Genomic DNA, 25594 nt, shown 5'->3' on the forward strand with positions numbered 1-25594 from the left:
CAGGTGATGACAAATTCTTTCAGTTTCTGTTTGTCATTGAAGGTGTTTATTTCACCTTCATTCATAAATGAGAGCTTTGCAAGGTATAGTATTCTGGGTTGACAGTTTTTTTTTCTCTTAAGATTTGGACTATATCTTGCCTTTTTCTTCTTGCCTGTAGGGTTTTTGATGAGAAGTCTGTTGTGAGTCTAATTGGAGATCCTCTGTAAATAATCTGGCATTTCTCTCGTGCACATTTTAGAATCTTTTCTTTATGTTTTACTGCAGTGAGTTTGATTACAGTGTATCCTAGCAAGGATCTTTTCTGGTCATGTCTTTTTGGAGTTCTATGTGCTTCCTGTACTTTAATGTGCCTTTCTTTCTCCAAATTAGGGAAGTTTCCTGGCATTGTTTTAGTAAAAATGACTTCTAATTATTTCTCTCTTTTCTTGCCTTTAGGAACTCCTAGAACCTGTATGTTGGGTTATTTGATACTAAACTATAGATTCCCAACAGTGTTTTTAGTTTTCTAATTTCTTCTTGTTTTCAGTCTGACTGTATAATTTCCTGTGCTTTGTCTCCTATGTCGGATATTATTTCTTCTATTTCACAAATTCTGTTGTTAAGGCTTTCCACTGCATTTCTTATTGGTTCTATTGAATTCTTCATTTCATTTTGCTTTCTTTTTAGAGCTCCATTTTGTGGAGAAATTTTCTTAAATGTCATATACGGATTTCAGTAGTTCATGCATTTGCTTCTGATTACTTTTATGTAGTCTTTTTTTTTTTAAGATTTATTTATTTACTTGAAAGTCAGAGTTACACAGAGAGAAAAGGAGAGGCAGAGAGAAAGAAAGGACTTCCACTGCTGGTTCACTCCCCAGTTGAATGCAATGGATGGAGCTGCGCTGATCTGAAGCCAGGAGCCAGGAGCTTCTTCTTTCAAATCTCTCACCTGGGGGCAGGGGCCCAAGGACTTAGGCCATGTTCTGCTTTCCCAGGCCATAGAAAAGATGGATCATAAATGGAGCAACCAGGACTTGAACCAGCACCCTTATGGGACACTGGCACCTCAGGAGATGCCTTACCACTATGCCACATTGCAGGCCTCTTCAATGCAGTCTTATGATCAATTTTTTGAATTGCATTTCTGGCATTTCTTTGATCTCATCATCTTCACAATCTAGTATTGAAGTTTTCTGTTCTTTTGGGGGGCATCATGTTGTCTTCCTTATCCTTGTTTTTTGAATTGGTGCGTTTGTGGAGATACTCATTGGTTTCTTCTTTGTTACTTCACTGTGGTTGCTTTCATCTTCATACTGCCTCTGTAGACAGGTAGAGTGTTTTCAGTGAGTATCTAGAAGTGTATACTGATTGTGGCCAAGGAGCTCTTTTCAGTTCTCAAGGGTGAAGGGCGTGTCTAAGGTGACACACCCAGGCTTGGCATGGTAGATCTTTTTTTTTTTTTTTTTTTTTTTTTTTTTTTTATCAGTGAGAAGGTTCATTCTGCTCAGCTGAGCTCCTCTCCACAAGGGAAGCCAGTGCCTTAATGCTAGCCTTAGTCATAATATTCATCTTCTTTGCCACAAAGACCACACAAAGGATCTGTTCAGTCCTCAGTGTAAGCTCAGATTCCCCAGCAATGTCCCTCACCAGGTAACAGGGGATCCCTGAGCATGTGGATTCTCTCACAGTGACTGCTGAAAGTCCCAGCCACACTGTGAGTCCTCCCACACAGCCTAAGTTTTTCCACAGTCCTGGCACACAAGCCTCCCACAGTTATGAGCACCTAGCCCACTGTTAGTTCTCCTCACGAGTCAGGAATCTCGACTTCACTGGTTGCTGGGCACAGACAAGAGCTGGCAGTGCTCTTACATATGTCCAAAATGGCACCCACTCTATCAGCTTGTTATACTGCACAACTGCAGGGTGATCAGGATAGAGAAATGTGCCCCTCCTTTTTTTTCTGTACATTGGCAGCTACACTAGCCCCCATGGGCTCCATGCCAGGTTCCTTCTAGGCTCTTCCTGCAACTTTAGCTCCAGTAGCTTAGGTGACTGAAGTCTGTCCTTACCTTACTCTCCAACGCTGGTGCAGAAGCTCTGGGTGGCTGGGGTTCTGAGTTGCAGATGTCCATTCCCTCCACATAGGTCCACTGTATCCCTCTAATCTGTGTAGAGTTTCCTCTGCCATTTTCTCCCTAACTCTTCCCCGAGTCTGCACTCTCTCCACTTTTTTAACACTATCTTCTCCTAGACTAGAGCAATAAGCTCCCTCCCTACCCTGCTATCTTGGAAGCCTTGGTAAAACAGTTTTAAAAAATAGATTTATTATTTATTTATTTGTAAGACATACTGACAGAGAGGAAGATCTTCCATATATTGATTCACTCCCCAAATGCCTAAGATAGCCAATCCTAGGCCAGGCCAAAGCTAGGAGACAGGAACTCTGTCACAGTGTCACATGTGTGTGACAGGGACCCAAGCATTTGGGTCATCATATCCCCATTAGTATTTAGACAAGGCTATAAGGAAAGTGGAAGTGCTCACCTCCCTTCAGTGAAAAATTACTTTATTCTTTTCAAAGTGATAGTCATGAAAAATAAGGAAATTGGGAAAAAATGTTGCCTTGGGGATTTACTCAGTCACAAATTCAACTTGAGATACGAGGAGAGATAATATTACTATCTCCATGTGTTTGCAATGATGACATGATTATTCTTGGGTTCCATATAGTGATTTATTTATGTAGTATGTCCTAGGTGAAAAGAGACTAAAACAGTACTTCATTTTTATGTTTCACCCAAAATTATCATTGAGATTGATCTAGAAATTAGATTTTATGGTGAATTTTTTCATGAGGACAAAATATTTCAGATGGCATAATCATTTTAATTCTGAATCAATTGTTCCTAACAAATCCACATCTATATTTAATCATGAGCATTCTTAAAAAGTATCTTGACAGAAATGAAAATTATCTAGGTACTATATCTACAGGTCTAATTTAACAAATTGAAACCATGTAAATATTGCATTTTTATTATTAGACATCACTTGTTTAGCCATTTGAATAAGAGCTTGGTTCAGTCTTGTCTCTTGCCTTATATATGCTCTTATAAATGAGCAATAAAATGACTACAAACTCCAGTAATAATTTTTTTTGGAGATTCACATTTACTCTTTTTGGAGCTAGAGGTGTGTGTCTGATAGGATGCTGGAAGACAGTAGGTAAACAGATCTATTTCAATTACAGTGATTACAATTGTTTCAGAATTTGGCTTCCAGGGAAGTCAGCTATCTGAATTGCAGCCAGGGTCATTCAGTTGTTTTGAGAAATTTCAGTCTCTAGTTACATCCCCTTGAACATCTGGGAGACCATTCTGCTTTCATTTTATTTCTCAATAGTTTTATATATGGCTGACTCTAAGTCATGGTAAAACAATTGAAAACTTTTTTCTAAATGTTAGTAAAAAAAGAAAATTTCAGATAGAGATGGTAAAAAGATTTTTTGCCTGGCAAGGTTTTACCATAGTTAATAACAACATAAATTTCAAAATTGCTGAATATAAATTTCTAATGTCTAACCACAAAACAATAATGAATAAAGGAGGTGATGGATATCTTACTTACCTTTATTTATCTTTCATGTAATATATATATATATATAAATTCAAATTTTACCCTATAAACACATACAATTATTATTGATCTATTAAATAAAAAAATTAAAAGATACTTAAGATTTTTAATTCATGTTGGAATTCTTTTTCAAAGATTTATTTTATTTGAGAGGTAGAGTTACAGAAAGAGAAAAACAGAGACGGAGACAAAGAAAGAGAAAGAGAGATCCTCTATCCTCTGGTTTACTCTCCAAATGGCCATAATGTCTAAAGCTGGAACAGACCAAAGGCAGAAACCTTCTTCTGGGTCTCTCACATGGGTTCGGGGCCCAAGCACTTGGGTCATTTTCCACTGCTTTCCCAGGTGCATTATCAGGGAACTGGATCATAAGTGGAACAGCTGGAACTTGAACTGGTGCACATGTGGGATGCCAGTGTTACAGGCAGCAGCCACAATGTCACTATACCACAGCACCAGCCACCATGCTTAAGTGTAGTTTAAGCAAATAAAATACATTTTTCAAGAGATCTTTGAAGCTTTTAAGATCATTATATTGAAATAATCTATGCCTTCCCACTCACCACACCTTTTGACTGGTCAAAACATTTCACTCTATGCAACTTTATTTTAAAACCAGTCACTAATAAGATTTCTGCAACTTATAATTATAATAGAATACAGATAGTTTAATAGTATAAAACAAATATGTTAACATTTTGGTTTGCTTGTGGAACATGTATCAGCATTTGAAGTTCAATTTTTGATTAACAGTATGTGGTAATGGCAATGCGTTATAGATCTGGAAAACATTGGGTCTCCTATTTCATGTTCAATAAAAACAAAAATAGACCCAGAAATAGAGACTTGCTGGGTACAAATCTTCAAACTAGAGTACAAATATCTTGAATCACAGCTGAGGGTTTTCTTAGTGTACCTCAGTATTCCATTCAAAATTCCTTTCAAAGAAATGCTGAAATAAATTACAATTCCTTAGTATTTTATATATATAAGAAATTTCTTTGTATTTTGTTTTTATACTTGTCTTTTAGGAATATGTATGTAAGTATTAATCTGAGTGATCAATTGTTTGATTACATGTTTCGCTATCAAACACTTCTTTATTTTTTAGAGATATATTTTCTTATTTGAAAAACAGAGTTATTGCATAAGAGAGAGGGAGAGGTGGGGGGGGGTGTGAGAGAGGGAGAGAAGGGGGGAGGTGTCATCCATCTGCACATTCACTATCCAAATGGTCACAATGGACAGGGCAGAGCCAGGTGGAAGCCAGGAACCTGCAATTTGGTATTTTTTGTTTTCAGTTCATTTTAATTTTTTGCTTTATGGATGAATTTTTGGCATTCTGTTATTAGTTTCCTATTATTTAAAATTGATATATTTTCCTGATGAAATTACTTACTGACCAGTATGGATTTCTTTGTCTCCATTAACAAATGTTATTCTATGTCTATTCTATATGATATTGGTAAAGCCACTTTATCTCTGTTTTGTTCATAACATGTATAGCATACCTCCCAACCATTTTATTTTCAACATTTTTATGTACTGAACCCAGAATATGCTTTTCTATATGGCATATAATTTGATCATGCTTTTTACAATGGCAGTTCTGTCAGCCTCCACTTTTGATTCAGATGTTTAATCTATTTGCATTTAATGCAATTTCTTATAAGGAAAATTTGTGACTGTCATTCACTTTTCTCTATATAGTTTTTTTCTGTATGTGTCAGATTTTCCTCTATTCTTTGATTCCTGACTTTAGTTGAGTTAAACAGATATATTCTACTTTATGTTTTACTTGTCATTATTGTTTGCTATTTAAAAATATAACAGATTTGAGAGAGAGAGAGAGGGAGATGGAGAGAGAGAGGGAGATGGAGAGAGAGAGGGAGATGGAGGGACAGAGGGAGGGAGGTGGAGAGACAGAGAGAGAGAGAGAGAGGGAGAGAGAACCTCCATTTGCTGGATCACTTGCCAAATCTCTGTAATAATCAGGAGGATTCAATGGGACCAAAGCCAGGAACCAGCAACTCAACTCAGATTTCCCACGTGGGTGGCAGGAACTCAACTGTTTGATCCATCATTACTGCCTCCAAAGCTCTGCTTTAACAGGAGGCTAGAATCAGTAGCTGGAGATGGATGTTGAACTGTGATATGGGACACACATGTCTTAAATAATGTCTTAACTGCTATGCTGAATGCTCTCCCCACTTTTACTAATTTTTGTTATGCATTTAGCCATTTGGCTTTTGATGTTACAACTAACATCTTAATTTAGAATAATCTAGTTCAGATTAAGTATCAATTTAATTTGTGTGGTACATAATGTTTTCCTGTGTACCTGCATTACTTCTCTCTCCTTTATTCTATCATTGTTAATCAAGTTATAGCTATATACAACATATATGTTTTATTTAGTTAGAAATAGTTTAATTTCTCCTTCATCTTAATTTTTATATCTACTCATTTTAGTTTATTTGAAAGGCAGAGTAAGAAAGAGAGAGAGAAAGGGAGAATGACAATGAGAGACTGAGATTGAGATCTTCCATTTGGGAAATCCCAAATGCCTGCAGTAGCCTGGACTAGACTCAGCCACATTCGGAAGCCAGGAAGTCTGTCCAGGTCTCTAACATGTGAGTACAGAATCATGTTTGAGCTATCATCTGCTGCATCCCCAGGTTCATTAGCAGGGCTCTGGTTTGCAAGCACACAAGGAGACAGACCTCCGTCCCTGACACTCCAGTTTGGCTTGTGTGTGCCTCAAGCCGTGGCTTAAGCTAATGCACCACAGCGCCAACCCTCCCCTCATTTTCAAAGGAGCTTTTACCTGGAATTGTTTGCTGGTCACTTTCCTTTAATACTTTGAAAATGTCACTCTAATTCTGTTCTGTCCTCTGTGGCTTCTTATGAGAAGATGTGAAGTTACTTTTCCCTTGCTCTTTTCATTATTTTATTTTTGTTAGAGTTTTGTTATTTTGATAGGATGTGTCTGTGAGGATCTTTCTGAGTTTGCTATATTTGGAATTTGTTGGGCTTCCTAAATAAGTACATTAATATTTCTTATCAAATTACAAAGTTTTGAGTCATTAGATTTTGAAATTTTGTCTGCTTTTTTTTCCTGTCTTTAGTCTCATACATGCTTTTTATGTGTTATATTCTGCTTTAATGAAACAGAAAGGTGCATAAGGAATTTCCAAAAATAATATAGCTAAGCATAATAGTCTATTTCTCACATTAATTGATGTTCTCTGCATAACAATTACAACTTAATTTCCACTTTGAAAAAATTGCTTAGAAGATTTTGTTTTGTGTGCTGTGTATTATTTTTTATTTAGATAATAGGTTTTCTTATATTAATTGAATCATTGCATTCTCTCATTCATCAATGGTCAGAAAGTAACTACTTGAATTAGAAGAGACTATAATGAAAATTGTACCTTCTCAATTGGACTAATATGTACCTTTCTTAGCCTACTTCAAATTCATAAATTAGCTTAAAAAAGGTTCTCCTGTATTTATACTTTAAAAAGTGTCTTTTAGAACACACATGTTCTAAACCATTCATGTTGGGATGTTTTTGATGATTGTGAATAATGTGCTTGCCTTAAAAAAAATAAAAGAAGAAAAAAGGCCCAGACAAAAATATACCTATCGTGTACACCACTGCTTTAAAAAAAAAACTAAGGGAGAAAAAAAATAACTAAAGTAAATTAATGACTGCATTATAACTTAAGAATTTACATTATTATAAATGCACATCATAACTGGAGGATGGGAAAATCATGTTCAATGCACAATGAACTTCACTCCATTATATATGGGTAGTGCTATGATGATATTGTTTTAAAGAGAAAATACTTGAAATCACATTCTATTTATTATAAAAATAGCAAATAAAAATTTAATTATTATATATACACATAGAATAATCTTTATATTATTTTTTAAAAAAATTAAAAAAGCAACAGAAATTCATATTGTAAGTCTACTTTAGAGAATAAAATATTTATTTTCATAAGCTGTAAGTAAATGAGAACTTATTTTTGTGACACTGTTTTTTACACGTCTATGTCATTCCTCCATTTTTATTTGTGATTATGTCTCTGACTACCACTTATAAATGTTCTTTAAAAATAACTTTAATTGGTATTTTAATAAAATATAGTGTTAATTGTAAATGCAAATATTACTTTCAGTCTCTGTTGACTTTTTTTTTTTTTTAAACATTTTAAGCTTAAGCTTTTATTTAGTGTGAAAGATGCATAGGAGTGTGAGGGTTTTATGTAAGAGAGAGAGGTAAATCTGGGTTCATACCGAGCACCAGGAACCAGCCATGTGGTGGAGCATCTAAGCCAGGAAGCCTAGGGCGGGTGGCCGGAAGGCCATGTGCCCTGGAGGTGCAGGGCTACAGCCAGCCCCCTCCTTGCCAGAGGCCAGGGCGATGGAGGGAGGAAAAGGCCAACAACCCTGTTCCAGGCTGTTAATCCACTCTCAAAGGGGAGGGGTTAATTAACCTGATTGGCTGGTGGGCACTCCAGTGTGGCCAGGTAGGGGAATGAGGTCACACAGGGGCGTGGGGAAGGTATCAGGTAGGGCGTCAGGTCACACAGGGGCGTGGTGAAGTCTTTGTCTTCCAGCTCACAAACCTAATAAATTTTAACCTGTATGCTTGCCTACTTCATTCCTCCCTCAGAGACCCCATCCCCTTAATCCTAAGGGAAGTTGATGGACATCGAATCATCTCTTTTGTACCTGCTTCCTGCTTATGAGGGGTGTAGTGCAGGCCCTGCCTATCCAGGGTCTGGAAGTCTCTGTCTATCCTATCTAGCAAATTCACTTTGTGAGCTGGAGCAATCAATCTCGGTCATTGCCAACGTCTGTGTCCCCTGCATGGTTGGTTACTCCCAGAAGTCGAGTTCTGAAACATGAGTTTGTTAATTAGTATGAGCAGAACTGGAACAAAACCAATTATAAATGGAATGCCCCTTTAGATGAAAAGAACATATCTTACAGATTCCCAGATAGTGGGTAGTGATAGGCTACCCTTATGTAGATTATAAACCCATTTAGCTTGAGTATAGAGAATTTTAAATGGAAGAACCCATTAGGTAGCTTTATTATCAATAATTGTTCTGAGAGATAATCAAGAAATGCAGGTACGGTATGTTTGTCTTAGACAAAGGCAAAAGTTTTACTTATCCTTTTTGCTTTGAAGTGGTACTTAAGGTTTCTGATTGGCTTCTAGGAACAGTCAGGCATGTCTTTTGCATTCACCTGTGAAGACTTAAGAGGTAGAAGTTTAATCCTAATTTTATTGTGCTAGTCGTGCTCAGTAGCACCTGGTAAGGTCCCTTTTATTTAAGCAGAAACTGATCTGAAGAGGATCTTATGGATGGTTGGAATTTTTGTTAAACTCCTTGATTCCTTGGAACACCTTTTGTAGCTCCCCCGTCCAGCACAGTGTGTCTGTGTCAGAGGCTTTTTAAAACAAACACAAGGCTTAGAATCCAAATCCTGGAATCCATAACTCTTGTAGCTACCCTTTTTAGTACAGAGTCTGCATCAGGGCCTTTCTAAAGCTATGTACAAAAGCTTGGAATCCGAATCTTGGAATCCAAACTCCATAGAATCCTGCCATCAGCAATTCCCAATACTGGAGCTTTAGTTAGAAGCTCCTTAGTTCTCTGGAACAACTTTTGCAGCTACCCTTTTCAGTACAGAGTCTGTATCAGGGTGTCTTTAAAGCTATATACAAAAGTTTGGAATCCAAATCTGGGAATACAAATTCTACAGAATTTTTCCATTTCCAGAAATCTCCTCAGCTGCCTTTAAATATCTGACCCTATGTTAAAACATACGAGATAGGAATTTCACAGACACGTATCCAAGATTTTATATTTTTTTTTGTTGCTTTTGGCATTTTAATTTTTTTTTTATCTTTTATTTAATGAATATAAATTTCCAAAGTACGACTCATGGGTTACAATGGCTTCCCCCCCCATACCGTCCCTCCCACCCACAACCCTCCCCTTTCCCACTCCCTCTCCCCTTCCATTCACATCAAGATTCATTTTCGATTATCTTAATATACAGAAGATCAGCTTAGTATACCTTAAGTAAGTATTTCAACAGTTTGCTCCCACACAGAAACATAAAGTGAAAAATAATAGATGATTTTTTTTAAATGATGATGAAATCAGATCAGACCTATTGTCATGTTTAATCCCAGTGAGAGTCAAGTTGGGAATTGATAATTTCTTTCTTTTTTTTTTTTTTTTACAGAAGATCAGTTTAGTGTACATTAAGTAAAGATTTCAGTCGTTTGCACCCCCATAGAAACACAAAGTGAAATATACTGTTTGAGTACTCGTTATAGCATTAAGCCTCAGTGTACAGCACGTTAAGGACAGAGATCCTACATGAGGAGTAAGTGCACAGTGACTCCTGTTGTTGACTTTACCAATTGACACTCCTGTTTATGGCATCAGTAATCTCCCTATGCACCAGTTATGAGTTTCCAAGGCTATGGAAGCCCCTTGAGTTCTCCGACTCTTATCTTGTTTAGACACGGTCATAGTCAAAGTGGAGGTTCTCTCCTCCCTTCAGAGAAAGGCACCTCCCTCTTTGAAGACCTGTTCTTTCCACTGGGATCTCACTCACAGAGATCTTTTTGCCAGAGTGTCTTGGCTTTCCATGCCTGAAATACTCTCATGGGCTTTTCAGCCAGATCCGAGTGCCTTTAGGGCTGATTCTGAGGCCAGAGTGCTATTTAGGACATCCACCATTCTATGAGTCTGCTGAGTATCTCACTTCCCATGTTGGATCACTCTCCCCTTTATTTATTCTATCGGTTGGTGTTAGCAGATACTAGACTTGTTTATGTGCTCCCTTTGACTCTTAGTCCTTTCATTATGATCAATTGTGAACTGAAATTGATCACTTGGAGTAGTGAGATGGCATTGGCACATGCCACCTTGATTATATTTGAGGCACTTAATAAACTTTAAAGAAATACTTAGGAATACAGACAATGGAGTTTGACACTTAGAAATAACTAGAACATATATACATAATATCACATAATAGAATAAAGTAAATCTTTGGGATTAAGTTTTACCATTAAAGTTAATACTGTAGCTCTTTGATAACAGAGGTCCTGCATGGGAAGTTAGTACACAGTGACTCCTGTTGTTACGTGTGACATCAGTGATCACCGGAGGCTCTTGACATGCGCTGCCTAGGCCATGGAAGCTTTTTGAGTTCCATAAACTCCATCAGTATTTAGACAAGGCCCTAAGCAAAGTGGAAGTTCTCTCCTCTCTCCAGAGAAAAGTATATCCTTCTTTGATGACCACTCCTTTCCACTGGGGTCTCACCCAGGGAGGTTTTAAAACAAGAAAAAAAAAAATGCATACTTAAATAGCTACTAGCCACATGTGGCTATTTAACTGTATTAGTTTATTTTTAATTTGTGTTCATTTGTGTTCATTTATTTGAAAGACAGGGAAACAGAAAGAGAAAACTCCCATGTTCCAGATACCTGTAAAAGTAAGGGTTGGGCCCCAGCCACAGCCAGGAGCTAGAAATGCAATCAGATCTCTCATGTGAGTTATAGAAACCCAATCACTTGAGCTACCACTCCTGCCTCCCAGATCTGCATTAATAGGAAGCTGGAGTCAAGAGTTGGAGATGGGATTTGAACCTAGATACCACAACGTAGGATGCAGCCAAAACATTAACATCTAATTTTATTTTTTAATTAATTAAAGTAATTAAAAATTAATTTCATCTTTCATCCATATCAGCTACATGTGATATATTCAGTAACCAAATACGATCCATGGTTACCACATTGGGCAGTGAAGTTATGAAACATTTCCAACATTTCTATCATTACAGAAAGTTCTATATAGATGTATATATACTATCTATAATAAAAAAATTCCCTTCATATCACTCAATGTCCCTTTCTGAAGAGAATCATGTATTATGTGTACATGTCCGAAAACCTCTAGAAATATATCTGCATGCCTCTTCTTAGATCTTATGTAAACAATATAATATTTTAACAGCATATACACTCTTCTGTCTATATACATATCTAAGTGTGTATGTTGATACATGTGATTGTGCATATTTATATCTAATTTCAACAATGTGATTGGCCTATACTTTTTATCTAATTAATAATGCAATTTGAAGATTCTTTTGACATAAACTCTTTTGTTTATCTATATTATCACTTAATGATGTAGACCTCATGATATGCTAGCATTTACTTATATAATTTGCTTACTTATTCTCTATTATTATTTCACACCTGCTGAAAAAAATTGATAGGCATTTTTGAAGTATATTTGTAGGTGAAATACATAGAAGTAAAATTGCTAAGTCAAAGGAAAGATCATTTGAAATTTAATAGAATATGTCAAATTGTGTTAATTATGCCCACCAAAAGTATGAGAGTTCTTGAAAAAGTTTTGCAGAAAAATGAAATTAAAAGAAATTCATTTTGGTTCAGAATCTTTTAAAATTCAATAAATTTTCATAATATGCATTTTCCAAGAATCTTTAAAAGATTCTTTATATATACTATTGCCTATTAATGTATTCTTGCTCTCACTGGTTATTGTCAAAATTTTAATTTGTATCAATTGTGCTAATGAGTATTATGTTTAATTGGTCTAGTAATTTGTAATTATTTGAGAATGAGTGAGGTTGAGTATCATCTTTTCTTATGTGCTTTGACAATTTTTTTGAGTGAGATACTTTGCATAGTGCAAGTTTTGATAGTTATTTGCAAGTGTTAGTCATGAGCAGTAACATTTCTTCTTTAGATATTTTTACCGAGTTCGAATTTCACTGGAATCATTCATTCTCTATCATTTGGAAAATCCAGCTAAAAGGTCTCGGCATTTCAGATTTCTTAGTCCTGTGACTGCTGTTAAGCGTCTGAAAGAAGAAATGAGTGAAGGAAAAGGAAGGTAGTACAATAGGAAAAGTTGTGAGCAAATGACTGCGGTGAACTCACTCAGCTAGACATTCTTTGATAAACGCTGCAGCACTCATCTACCCACTAAGACCTTGGCATTGTAATCCTTAAATGTTCCTTCAACTTTCCACACAAGATAATAAAGTGACTGACTGAGACTGAGGTCCTGGTGGTGAAAGAATTCACTAGAGCAGTCGGAGTCGCAAAGAGATTTGTTTATTGGCCATGCTGCAGGAGAGCAGTGGGCAGGCAGCACGGTCGGGCTGACTGTTGCGATGCAGTCTGTAATCCCAGGAGTACGGCTGTAAAGGCAGCCTCCTCGTAGTTAGGATGAGTTTATTCTCTTGCAGTGCGGTGGGTTCTCCCAGCCAGCTACTCTGCCTTTCTCATCAGACAGAGGAGGTTTTTATTGTGCCCCTGGTGACCTCCACAAGAAAGAAGCTTGTGGACTTAACATTTCTCCAAGCCTTATGCTTAATGCAACTCTTCTATGGACCTTTAAAATCCTGCAGAAATGACACTAATCTTACCATTCTGTACATCTTATAAGACAGTTGAAGCTATTGATGAACATTTCTGAGGAAGTGAACGATACAAGAAATGACCTTTGGCATTGGGCCATAAAAACGTTTAGTAAATGACGGCTCACCTCCAGGAAATATCTGACTCAGTTCCTAAGCACAGTTGAGAGACCGTCAGGGTTTGCTGCTGTGACTATGAGACAAGAAAATAAAACCAGATCTCACTTCAGAACTTGGAATGTGAGCTCAAGAAATTGAATAAGGAGGCAGCTCCTGATTATTCCTCATTGGGATTGCACTGAATTGGACTCCATTTTATAGACCCTCTTTCTCCAACAGAACAGGATGTATTGTGCCAGTAGGGATGTACATCCAAAATTACCAATTTCTTTTATATCGTTCTTTGCTTTTATAGAGAGGGGCCATTTACAAATGGTGACAAATGACCTAGAAACAGTGTTTTTATGAGTTCTAAGCATGAAGAGTAATATCCCACTTTTGAACATATGCAACAAATATCCATCTTCAAAGCTATGCCTTGTGTTTTTTGGCTTTATCATATTTCTGTTATTTTTGTTTCTTGCCTATCTCTATTACAGATTCCTGTAAAAAATACAAAACAAGGGCATTTTAGTATACCAATGAATGCCAAATGGTTAATAATAAAGACATAGTGAAAAACACTAGTTAATTGAGAAAATTTTAGTGTAATTAATATAAAGAACACTTCCAAATCAATTAAAAATGAACTAAATAGGGGCCAGTGTTGTGGCACAGTGAGTTAAACTGCTACCTGCTGCTCCAGCATCCCATATGAGTGCTGGTTCAAGTCCAGGGTGCTCCGCTTCCCATCCAGATCCATGCTAACATGCCTGAGAAAGCAGTGAAGGTGACCAAGTGCCTGGTCCTCTGCATCCATGTAGGAGACCCTGAGGGAATTTCAGACTCCTGGCTTTGGTTTGGCCTATCCCTGGTAGTTGTGGCCATTTGGGGTAGCAAACCAATAGATGAAAGATCTTTCTCTTTCTGTCTCTGTGCATCTCCCTCTATCTCTCTGTAACTCTACCTTTTAGATAAATAAATATGTCTAATTTTTAACAAAGAGGCAGACATTGAAAAACAAATAAAATGGTTATGAACAAAAATGTTTATGAACAAGGGCATAGCATTTGCATCTGTCCCGTAGGGAAAGCTTAATGCTCATATTCATGACCAATGATTGGATAGAAGGTGGAATAACAAGGTCTCTTACACACTGAAAGTGAGAGTGTAATTTATGTTTTACTTTGGGTAAGACTTCGCCATTATTATGTGATGGAACATTCACATGCTTATATAACCCGCCAAGCACTCTCTTAGTATGTACCATAAGAAAACAGTTACAAGCAACTGCTGGTCTTTTCAGCTGTACCTGGGAGATATTAATGGGCTTTTCTGAGCATATGGGAAATAAGGAATGACTTTAACACTGAATAATTATTGTGCAAGTTTAGTACATTACAATTCATCTTTTAAACTAATTCACTCCATAAATCATTCTTATATTTGGGCTTCTGGCAAATGTCTGAATTTGCTTTGCTACTTATAAATGTTTGCCTACATGACATATTATTTATTCTTATTTTTAAAGGAGGCATCTGTGATCTTCATATATTTCACTTTATCATTCAGCATTCTGTTTCTCAATTGTGCATATTTGCGTTTTGTTGTAATTCACTTTTCTTCACAACTAAGGAATATTCCATTGTCTTGATGTGACTTTCATGTTTATATGCTTTGTCAATATTTTAAGATATAACAATATGTATCTGTTGATTAACTGATGTCAAATTTATCTGCGATCCTATATTTTGATTTGATAAATATCATGATTGACAGTATGTCAAGAGACAGTTATGGGAGCCAGCTCTGTGGTACAGCGGATTAAAGGCCTGGTCTGCAGCACCGGTATCCCATATGGGTGCCAGTTCAAGTCTTGGCTCCTCCACTTCCAATCTAGCTCTCTGCTATAGCCTGGGAAAGCAATAGAAGATGTCCCAAGTCTTTTTGCCCCGCACCCACAAGGGAGACTCGGAAGAAGCTCCAGGCTCCTGGCTTCAGATCAGCCCAGCTCCAGCCATTGTGGCCATTTGGGTAGTGAACCAGCACGTGGAAGACCTTTCTCTCTCTTTTTCTCTGCCTCTGCTTCTCTGTAACTCTGCCTTTCAACTAAATAAATAAATCTTTTTTTTTAAAAAAAAGGAGAGACAGTTATGACTAATCTAATTCAAAAGAGAAAATGGAAAGGAAAAAGTAGACATCAAATATGGTATTTTGAGGAATATATGAGAAAACATAAAATCTGGCACAAGTAAGTTTCCTTTTATTATTAACCTAGTTCCTCTCGTTCTTTGGAATTATTAATGCTAATACTAAATTACTGGGATTATACCAGTTTCAAATGAGCCTTTGAAATAAGAAAAATTGATCATTTGTTAGGAAGATTTATTCTTTAAAGCACTACTTTATTAAACATTTAAATTTCTGAATCAAATCAATATTGGTCATATATTTTACTTTAGTTTTACTAATATGAGATTTGCAAAGTTTTTGTAAGCCATGTTCTTGCCTATACCAGAAATAAAATCTTATTAACAGAAATACTTGAAATGTACATATAATGTTTTAAAACATTAACTATACTACTAAGGTTTATGAAATCCTAGTCTGTGCAATTTGATGAAATATCATAGTAAGAATGAATTTAAGTAATTTTATGGAAAACTTAAGTAATATTTTGGAAAATTTTTGGAAAACTCCAGTCACTTATCTATTTTGGTAAGCATTGTATCAAAAATTGTTTAAGGCCATGGAGAGAAAACTGATCCTGCATTTCTAATGTGATATTTTTTAGGATTTCCATTGCTTTTACTTTCTTCTTTGTGTTTATTCATTTATTTATTTGCAAGGCAGAGCAACAGAGAAAGAAGGAGAGACATCTTGCGTCTACTGGTTCAATCCCAAAATGGCCACAATAACAGGAGCTGGTCCAGGCCAAAGCCTGGAGCCAGGAACTGCATCCAGGTCTACCATGTGTCTGGTAGGGGGCCATGTACTTGCTTCATCATCTTCTGCTTTCTCAGATACATTAACAGGGTGCTGGATTGGAAACAATGCAACTGAAACGTGAAGCAACCAAAACTCCAACCAGTGCTCCAATATAACATGCTAGCATTGCAAGCCTCAGCTTAACACACAGCACCACAATGCGGGCCCTTAATCTTTCTTTCTACACTGTGTGCAGCTGTATTTGAATGTGACAGCACCATTTAAGAGAAAAATATATTTGAAGTATGATGATTAGAAAGCATTAAGACAATTCAAAGATTCATTAGACCAAGACAAACTGAACTTCCAAGAAATAATTTGCATAAATATGCAAGTTACAGTATCTCTTTCTTTCCTCAGCCATAACTTTTCTAATGTATTGACTTTGGGTGGAGAAATGATGGCATTTTTCTCAAAGTCACCTTGTCTACTCTGTTTTTAAATTTTATTTTATTAATAAACTTCAGTGACCATTAATTTTAATCTTTTTTTAAAAATAAAACATTGTTTTTTAAATATTTTATATACAGCCTCAGCCTATGTCTGTATTGATTCTAAGTCAACATAATATAATTTTGGCTTTCATATTTATTTAGCAATGAATATATATATATATATATATATATGCAAGGCAATCTACATGGATTAGTTAGTACTGATTCAATAGTCTTAAAATCTACCTGAGATGTTCTGCATTGAGTTGTTTTATAAAATATTCCAGAATCAATAAAGTATTTGTGACCAAAGAAAATGAGAGACAGACACATAGAGAAAATCCATTATGTTTATATATCACAACATGGATTCTGTGAATGTTATAAAGCAAGATAATTAATTAAAATACTCTAGTAATTTATGTTTCTGTGTGGGAGCAAACTGTTGAAATCTTTACTTAATGTATGCTAAACTGATCTTCTGTATATAAAGAGAATAGAAAGTGAATCTTGATGTGAATGGAAGGGGAGAGGGAGTGGATAAGGGGAGGGTTGCGGGTGGGAGGGACGTTATGGGGGGGGAAGCCATCGTAATCCATATTCTGTACTTTGGAAATTTATATTCATTAAATAAAAGTTTAAAAAAATACTCTAGCAATTAATTGGATAGCTAAGAAAAGACAACACAAGGGCCAGCGTTGTGGCATAGCGAGTAAAGCTGCCACCTGAGATGCTGGCAACCCATATGGGCACTGATTTGAGTCCTGGGTGCTCTGCTTCCAATCCAGCTCCCTGCTAATGTGCCTGGGAAAGCAGCAGCAGCTGACCCAAGTGCTTGGACCCCTGCATCCACGAGGGAGACCAGGAGAAGCTCCTGGATCCTGGCTTCCACCTGGCCCAGCCTTTGCCATTGAGGCTATTTAGGGACTGAACCAGAAGATAGATCTCTCTGTCTCTCACTGTCTTTCTGTAACTCTTTCAAATAAATAAAATAAATATGTTAAAATAAAGGACAACACAATAAATGCACTATAAAAATTCAATAGTAAAAATGCCCTGTGTAGAAACTCAGTTTTAGCTATAGTAGACAAATCATGGGTTTGTTTAGAGGTAAAAGACAAAAGCCCACATATCTGCTGCTTCTTTGTTCCTTTGATTTGAAGTGAGGCAGTGGAAAAGAGCCCATCTTTCACCTCATACCATGGACTGTAGTTTGGTCACTTTGTTTTCCAACTTCTTTTTATTTTCCTTTTCTCTACCTCAGCTGAATAGTCACTCGTCTCCCTCGTCCCACCAACTTCATGTCAACTGGCTTCGAAACTCTCCCTCATGCTCAAGCAAGGGAATTTAATTATCTGTAGACTACACTATCAGAGAAACTGATTCATAATATATACTTAATTACATTTTTTCAAAATTAATCATTAATTTTCCTACAATGATAAATGACTTTCTAAACATTTTTGTCAGTTATCAATAAACTAGTAATGAGATTGAGTAGTGAGGGAAGGCATAACTCAAGTCAATTAAACATTAACTCTGTGTGTGTGTGTGTGTGTGTGTGTTAGGGAGTTTGGTGGAGTTTGAGGGAGCAGAAATAAAAAAATAGGGTTCATTAACACTTGTATTCTTGTTTTCATTGTTCTCTGTTATAAATATATGCACATGGGTAGGCATTGTGGTACAGTGAGTTAAGCCACCACTTCTGACACTCACATCCCGTTTCAGAGTGCCATTTTTAGGTCCAGCTATACCACTCCTGATCCAGTTCCCTGCTAATAGATCTGAGAAGCAGTGGATAATGGCTCAAGTTCTTGAGTCCTTGCCACCCACAAAGGAGATCTGTGGGGAGCAACCCGGACTGGACTGAGTTACTGGAATTAAGACTTATTCTATGCATCTGCTCTCCCACAATATGGCGCTGGGAGAGGAGAAAACAGCTTCTACGCAGCTGCCTCTTGCCAACTTGAGTGATGACCTCCAGGAGCTGATCCTGCTCCTGATTGGAGGAGAGCAGCGTACTCGGCGTGTGGGCAGCCGAGTTAGGATTGGCGGAGGAGGACTATAAAGGAGGAGAGAGACAGCATGCACCAGGAACATCTAAGGGGAACATCTGAGGGAACACCTGTGCAGCCCCCGAGAGAGCCGGCTGTCGGTGTGCCGCTCCCCTGCGGAAGTGGGGAAAGTGGCCAGGGGGAACCGCCCTTCCACGGAGGTGGAAGGGTCAGTAGCCAACCCGGGAAGAACCAGCAGCAAACCCGGGGAGGGCCGAGCAGACAAAAGAACAGCGCAGGGTCCTGTGTCGTTCCTCCACGAAGACGGGGAGCGACAGAGATCCAGATGGCTTGGGTCCAGTCCTTGCTTTTGCAGGCATTTGGGGAAAGAACCAGTGGAGAGAAGATCTCTGTCTTTCTCTGTCATATTCTGCTTTTCAAATAAATAAACAAAAAAATCTAAAAAATTACAACAAATATGTATGCCTACTTTTTTAGACTTAGACTCAGCTGAAATTTCTGGGTCAAGATATTTTTCTATATAGAGATGTCTATAGTTATTTTTAAGCACCAACTTGTTTGAAGAACTACAGCAATTCTTAACCCAAGAGCTCATTTCCTATTCTTATGCTATCTCTCAGTTTTAAGGCAACCAAGTCTTTCTCACCAATATGTGTTAATTATAACCACATCTTTTATTCTCCTCTTGCTCTGTCCTTTTTCGGCCTCAAGCCATTTGAATGCATATTTCATATTTTCTGGCACTTCTGACATTTAAGTTTTTGTTTAATGATTTCTTGCCATGGTCTTTAATATCTGACATCTTGGAACACCATCATTATGCTATTTCTACCTCTAGTTATAATGTTTCTGACAAAAGTGAATCATTGCAATGGAGCCTCTTAATAGGAACATTACTGTAGCAATAAAAGATGTAAATTGCAGTTCCAAACAACTTAGATGAGTGATCACGAATCAGTGATCAATTGTGAGATGAGCTGCACATATAATAATATACATATGAGGTCAGATGAATAAGTTGAGCTAAGGAGGACAGGGAAGGCTTAAAGGAAGAAGAGTACAATGATATTTTACAGAAAGCTTTGTACAGTTTGAATAGGGAGAAGAGAGAGGAGAAGGTATTTTACTAAGTGGAACAGGTGGAACAAAAGTAAGGAGAAAGAAAACATTCATATTTAAATGATAAAAGTAATGTTAAATAACATCCATAACAAATTCAGTGTTACTGATCCATTCCTGTACAGGGTGTTGGTTGAGTAGTTTCACTCTTTTCTTTAAAGGGGATGGATTTGTATTGAATATGAATTTTTGTCTAATAATTCTTATAGTATATTAAAGATGAGGCTTCCAGATATCTCTTTTTTACACAAATCCTGAACATTTCCTATTGGATGTATTACAGGAACTATAACCCTGAAATATCTAAAATTGTCATGTTGGGGCAGGGTTTAGTCTAGCACTTCAGATACCTGTGTTCCACATGGAAGTACCTGGGTTTGTTACCCAGCGTTGACTCCTGAATCCAGCTTCCTGCCAATGCAGATTCGAGGAGGCAGAAGTGACAGCCTATATGATTGGGATTCCTGCTGCTCATCTGGGAGGTGTGGATTGATTTCCAAGCTCCTGGCTTCAGCCTGACTAAATCCTGGCCATGGTGGGCATTTGGAATGTCATCTCTCTCTCTCTCTCTCTCTCTCTCTCTCTCTGTGTGTGTGTGTGTCTTGCAAGTAAGTAAATAAATTTCCATCTCTAAAATATAACTCAAAATATTATTATCTTCCCCTTTCTCCCAGTTTGGGTTCACCCGGTGATAAATTGAAAAGCAGAAGTTATTGTGTATACTTCCTTTTTTCTCATTCTTTTTTTTTTAACTTTTATTTAATGAATATAAATGTCCAAACTACAGCTTATGGATTACAATGGCTTCCCCCACCTATAACTTCCCTCCCACCCACAACCCTCCCCTTTCCCGCTCCCTCCCCCCTTCCATTCACATCAAGATTCATTTTCAATTCTCTTTATATACAGAAGATCAGTTTAGCATATATTAAGTAAAGATTTCAACAGTTTGCACCCACATAGAAACACAAAGTGAAAAATACTGTTTGAGTACTAGTTATCGCATTAAATCACAATGTACAGCACATTAAGGACAGAGATCCTACATGAGGAGTAAGTGCACAGTGACTTCTGTTGTTGACTTAACAAATTGACACTCTTGTTTATGGCCTCAGTAATCACCCTAGGCTCTAGTCATGAGTTGCCAAGGCTATGAAGCCTTTTGAGTTCACCGACTCTGATCATATTTAGACAAGGTGGTAGTCAAAGTGGAAGTTCTCTCCTCCCTTCAGAGAAAGGTACCTCCTTGAAATATAACCCAACTAATCTTTTCTTTTTGTGCAGTCTTCTTTGCACATGTACCCTCTTCTGTATGCCCCCCGCCTCTTCTCTTCTTGACATGGCAGGTCTGGATTGTCATGAGAGGCTTTTCAGGTCCAACTCATTTTAACCCATCTACCAAAGTGAGGACTCTGAGTTGGGATCTGATTTGGGGGCACCTTTGGTTTAAATGTTTCCACATGTGGAAACAATGCTGGGCTCCACCATATTCACATTGAGAATAACACAAGCACTATTTTTTCAAAGATTTATTTATTTACTTGAAAGGGAAAGTTACAGAGAGGCAGAGGCAGAGAGGTCTCCTATCTGCTAGTTCACTCACCAGATAGCCACAATGACTGGACCTGGGCTGATCCGAAGGCAGGAGTCAGGAGCTTCTTCTGGGTCTCTCGTGCGAGTGCAGGGCCCAAGGACTTAGGCCATCTTCTACTGCTTTCTCAGGCCGTGGCAGTGAGCTGGATCAGAAACAGAGCAGCCAGGACTCGAACTGGTGACCAAATGGGATGCTGGCACTGCAGGTGGCGGCTTTACCTGCTACACCACAGTGGGGGTCGCAACACAAGCACTATTAACATGAGCAGTCATCCAGGGCACCGTCCCCTACCTCCCCAGTAGTTTTTAAAGCTTTTTGTGCATTTTGTTTGGAATGTATAATTTCATCTAACTAGCAATCATTGGATAATGAAATTTTTCACTTATGTTACTACCAAATACATAAAAAAATTTTTAAAGATTTACTTTTCATTTATTTGAAAGAGAGTTACAGAGAGAGGTAGAGACACAGAAAGAGGTCTTCTATCTGTTGATTCACTCCCCAAATGGTCACAATGGCTAGAGCTGAGCCGATCCGAAGCCAGGAGCCTGGATGTTCCTCTGGGTCTCCCACGTGGATGCAGGTGCCCAAGAACTTGGGCCATCCTCCACTGCTTTCCCAGGCACATTAGCAGGGAGCTGGATCAGAAGTGGAGCAGCCAGGACTCAACTGGGGATTGAGTGGGATGCCAACACTGCAGGCCAGGGCTTTTGCCCACTGCACAACAGCACTGGCCCCAGATTTTGTTGTTTAAACCTGATAGCCTGTCTTTTCTTTCTTCAGTCAATCTTATGTAAAGTATTACTTAACCAAAAAATTAGTCAATTGATAAACCCAGGAAAGAATATAGTCTCATTTTTGTTTAAAAGTCTTGGATTATAATTATTTATTTGAAAGGCAGAGTGAAAGAGGTGGTGGGAGGGAGGGATAGAGGGGGAAAGGGAGGCGAAGAGGGAGAGAGGGAGAGGGAAACAGAGAGAGAGAGAGAGAGAGAGAGAGCGATCTTCTAATTGCTGTCTTATGCCTCAAATGACTGCAACAGCTGCAGCTGATTGAGCCGAAGCCAGGAGCCCAGAGCTCTATCTGGGTCTCCCTACAGCGGTGGTAGGGGGACCTACCTTTTGCACCTTCCCTGGCAAATTAGCAGGGAGCTAGATCAAATGCAGAGCAGCTGGGATTTGAAGCAGTGCTCCAGCATGGGATGCTGACATTGCAGGTGGCAGCTTAGCTCATTGCAGCATGGCATTGGCTCCTAGATTACAAATTTTAAATAACATTTTAACTTACAGTCTTGACTTTCAGCTTTTAAAACATTTTGAAATATGCCAATGTTTATTTGTCTCACAAAACAGTTATCTTTAGCTGAGGGACCACTGCCCCTTTTATACAGCTGGACCACTCCATCTGTCCTCTTCTTGCCAAAGCAGGTTCATCCTGACTCTCCAAACCCAGCCCTTTAAGGCATTTAACATTTGGGTCCCGGGTCCAGCGCTGTGGCATAGAGGGTGAAGCCACTGCCTGCAGAGCCGGCTTCCCATATGGGCTCTGGTTGGCATCCCAGCTGCCCCACGTCTAATCCTGCTCCCTTCTAATGTACTTGGAAAGCAGCAGAAGATGGATCAAGTCCTTGGGCCCCTGCACCCATGTGGGAGATCCAGAATAAGCTCCTGGCTCCTGGTTCCTAGCTCCTGGCTCCTGGCTTCGGATCAGACTAGCTCCGGCCACTGTGGCCATTTTGGGAGTGAACTAACAGATGGAAGACTTCTCTCAGTTTGTAACTATGCATTTCAAGTGGAAAAAAAAATGAATCTTAAAAAACAAAAACAAAAACAAAAAATAAAAGATTTGGGTCCCCCCACCACCACCACAACCATGGACTACGGAGACTCCTGGTGCTTGATTTATCCTGCTCAATATGGGATGGAAAACACAGTTTGATTCCTTTCTACCATCTTCAGTATCTACTGTGGTGCAGTGCTTATCACATAGTGAATGTGGAACAACTGAGTTTTGGTGGAAATGAATGATACATTCAAATGAGGCACCAAAACACACTCATAAGCTGTCTGAAAGCAAGCTTTCCTTTTTTTAACTTGGTCAAATGTCTTGTCTTTATTGTTTAATCGGTCTAGCTAGCCCCCTGCATATTTACTTTCCTGTGTTTATCCTACCTTGTCTAGCTGTAATGTTCCTACATGTCACGATTCGTGAATTTTTATGCTCTCTGCACTCTGGTGTCAAATATGTATAGGTAGACATCATTGCTGAATAATGGCAATAAACACATATAACTACTGTTTCTGCATCTTCTACTATCTCAATAGTAATTAGCTTATCAAATATGTAGGTAATATATAGCATTATTGGCAATAATTTGCTTCCCAAAGCACTAATTTGAAGCCATGTTGAGCAGAGACTAAGCAGAATTACATTAATGTCTGCAATTAGGGTCAATGTCAACCAAGAGGTCTCCTGTGGCTGGTTGAAAAATCTAATCCCCCGGATGCAACAGAGAGACCATTAGTGGCTTATCCTAAGAGGGATTTGCCAGAGACACTCAAAGTCCCTTGAATAAGCCATTAGGGTGCCTCTTTTACCCCATCATCATAAGGCTCTTCACAGCCCCAGTTATCTGCATACCACTCTGTAAATTCAAAGATTCAGCAGCCTGGGTCCTTGCAAAGATATTTGGAAGCTTTCCCAGTTTGTGTGCTGCATAAGCTGGAGAGAGTATACTGATAATTAATAAAGTGCCAGCCTGGCTAATTGTAGAAACTGTAAAAGATACTAAAATGTTGTTAATGAAGGCCTAGACACACCTGTGAGAGCGTGAAGTTAATTTGTGTGAGAGACATCACATGAGGGTGGATGAGGAGAAGGAAGGTGAGATTTTGTTTAAATAATTTAGAACCCAAATTGGGATGCTTTCTGCAAAAACACTCTCTCTGGTGAGATGATGCAAGGCTTATGCAAGGGGGCCTCCTGGATGCTGTTGATGTGTTTGCTTCTCTTTGACCTTGAAAAAGATTAACAACTAGGAAGTTAGAGAAGTCTAATCCCAGTAGGATACAGGACATTACCTTCTTAACTGATTTGTAAACAACAATAGGCTTTCTGATACTGTCCCCTTAATAATTTCTCTATAGAACAATACAGCTCTAGACACAATAATGCTAGGAGAGATGACCTTGTGTCTTCAGTGTCTCCCTACATTCTCCCACAGACCAACTGCTATCAAAATTCAATGCACAATAAGCTGATGAAGGGGAGGGTGGGGAATGAGGGTATCTACTTCACAGTAACACTCTGAGGACTATTAGGATTGTGATTAAATACAAATTTCTTAGCAACTGGCAACTCGTGATAGATGACTAACCAATGGTAGCTACTAATATTGTTACTATTGTTGCTTTTATTACTATTGAAATGAGTCTTTTAAAAATGAAAGGCAAAATTCTTTTTAAAAAAAATTATTTATTTTGAAAGGCACAGTGACAGAGATCCTCCATTTGCTGGTTCACTCCCCAAATGGCTACAACAGGCAGGGCTGGGCCAAGTTGAAGCCAGGAGCCAGGAGCTTCTTCCAGATCTCCTACTTGGGTACAGGAGGCCAAGGAGTTGGGCTGCCTTCTGCTGCTTTACCAGGCACATTATCAGGGAGCTAGATGGGAAGTGGAACAGCTGAGAATCAAACCTGAAGCCAGCGCTGCAGGCAGTGGTTTAACCTGTTAAGCCATGAGGTCCCACTGCTTTAATCTTTACACAAGTGCAACCAGGAGTAGGCTGGTGTTAGCCAGTTACTTTTCTATTGTTCTGTCCCCCTCTCACCACCTTATAAGGAAAGAAGCTTTTGTTCTTTGTTTATGCTTTTTTCAGCCATTCTTATTTTATTAATTTTATTTATGTTAAACATAAATTTCTTATTTTATTCTTATTTTTTAATTTATTTATGTTAAACAAGTTTCATATATTTCACATATACTGATTTAGGAACAAAGTGGCACTTTCCCCCCTACCCTCCCTCCCACCCACCCTCCAACCTTTCCTCCCCCTCCCTCCTGCATTCCCACTCTCAGTTTTTACAAAGATCTATTTTCAGTATACTTAACTTTTCTGCTTACTCTATCGGAACACTTATTACATTTTGTGGAATGAAGTGTCACCTCATTCTAGAATAAAAAATGGGGTGAGCATTTCCTTATTTGTTAAGAT

The 25594-nt window shown here is 38.2% G+C and overlaps 1 protein-coding gene across 4 annotated transcripts in view; it reads left to right on the forward strand.

Moving 5' to 3' along the window:
- Nucleotides 1-25594, forward strand: part of DPP10 (dipeptidyl peptidase like 10) — a 1559001-nt gene that overhangs the window by 1157266 nt on the left and 376141 nt on the right. The gene's annotated exons all lie outside the window — the stretch shown is intronic.

This window comes from Oryctolagus cuniculus, chromosome 3 (genome assembly GCF_964237555.1).
Source record: "Oryctolagus cuniculus chromosome 3, mOryCun1.1, whole genome shotgun sequence".
NCBI lineage: Eukaryota > Metazoa > Chordata > Mammalia > Lagomorpha > Leporidae > Oryctolagus > Oryctolagus cuniculus.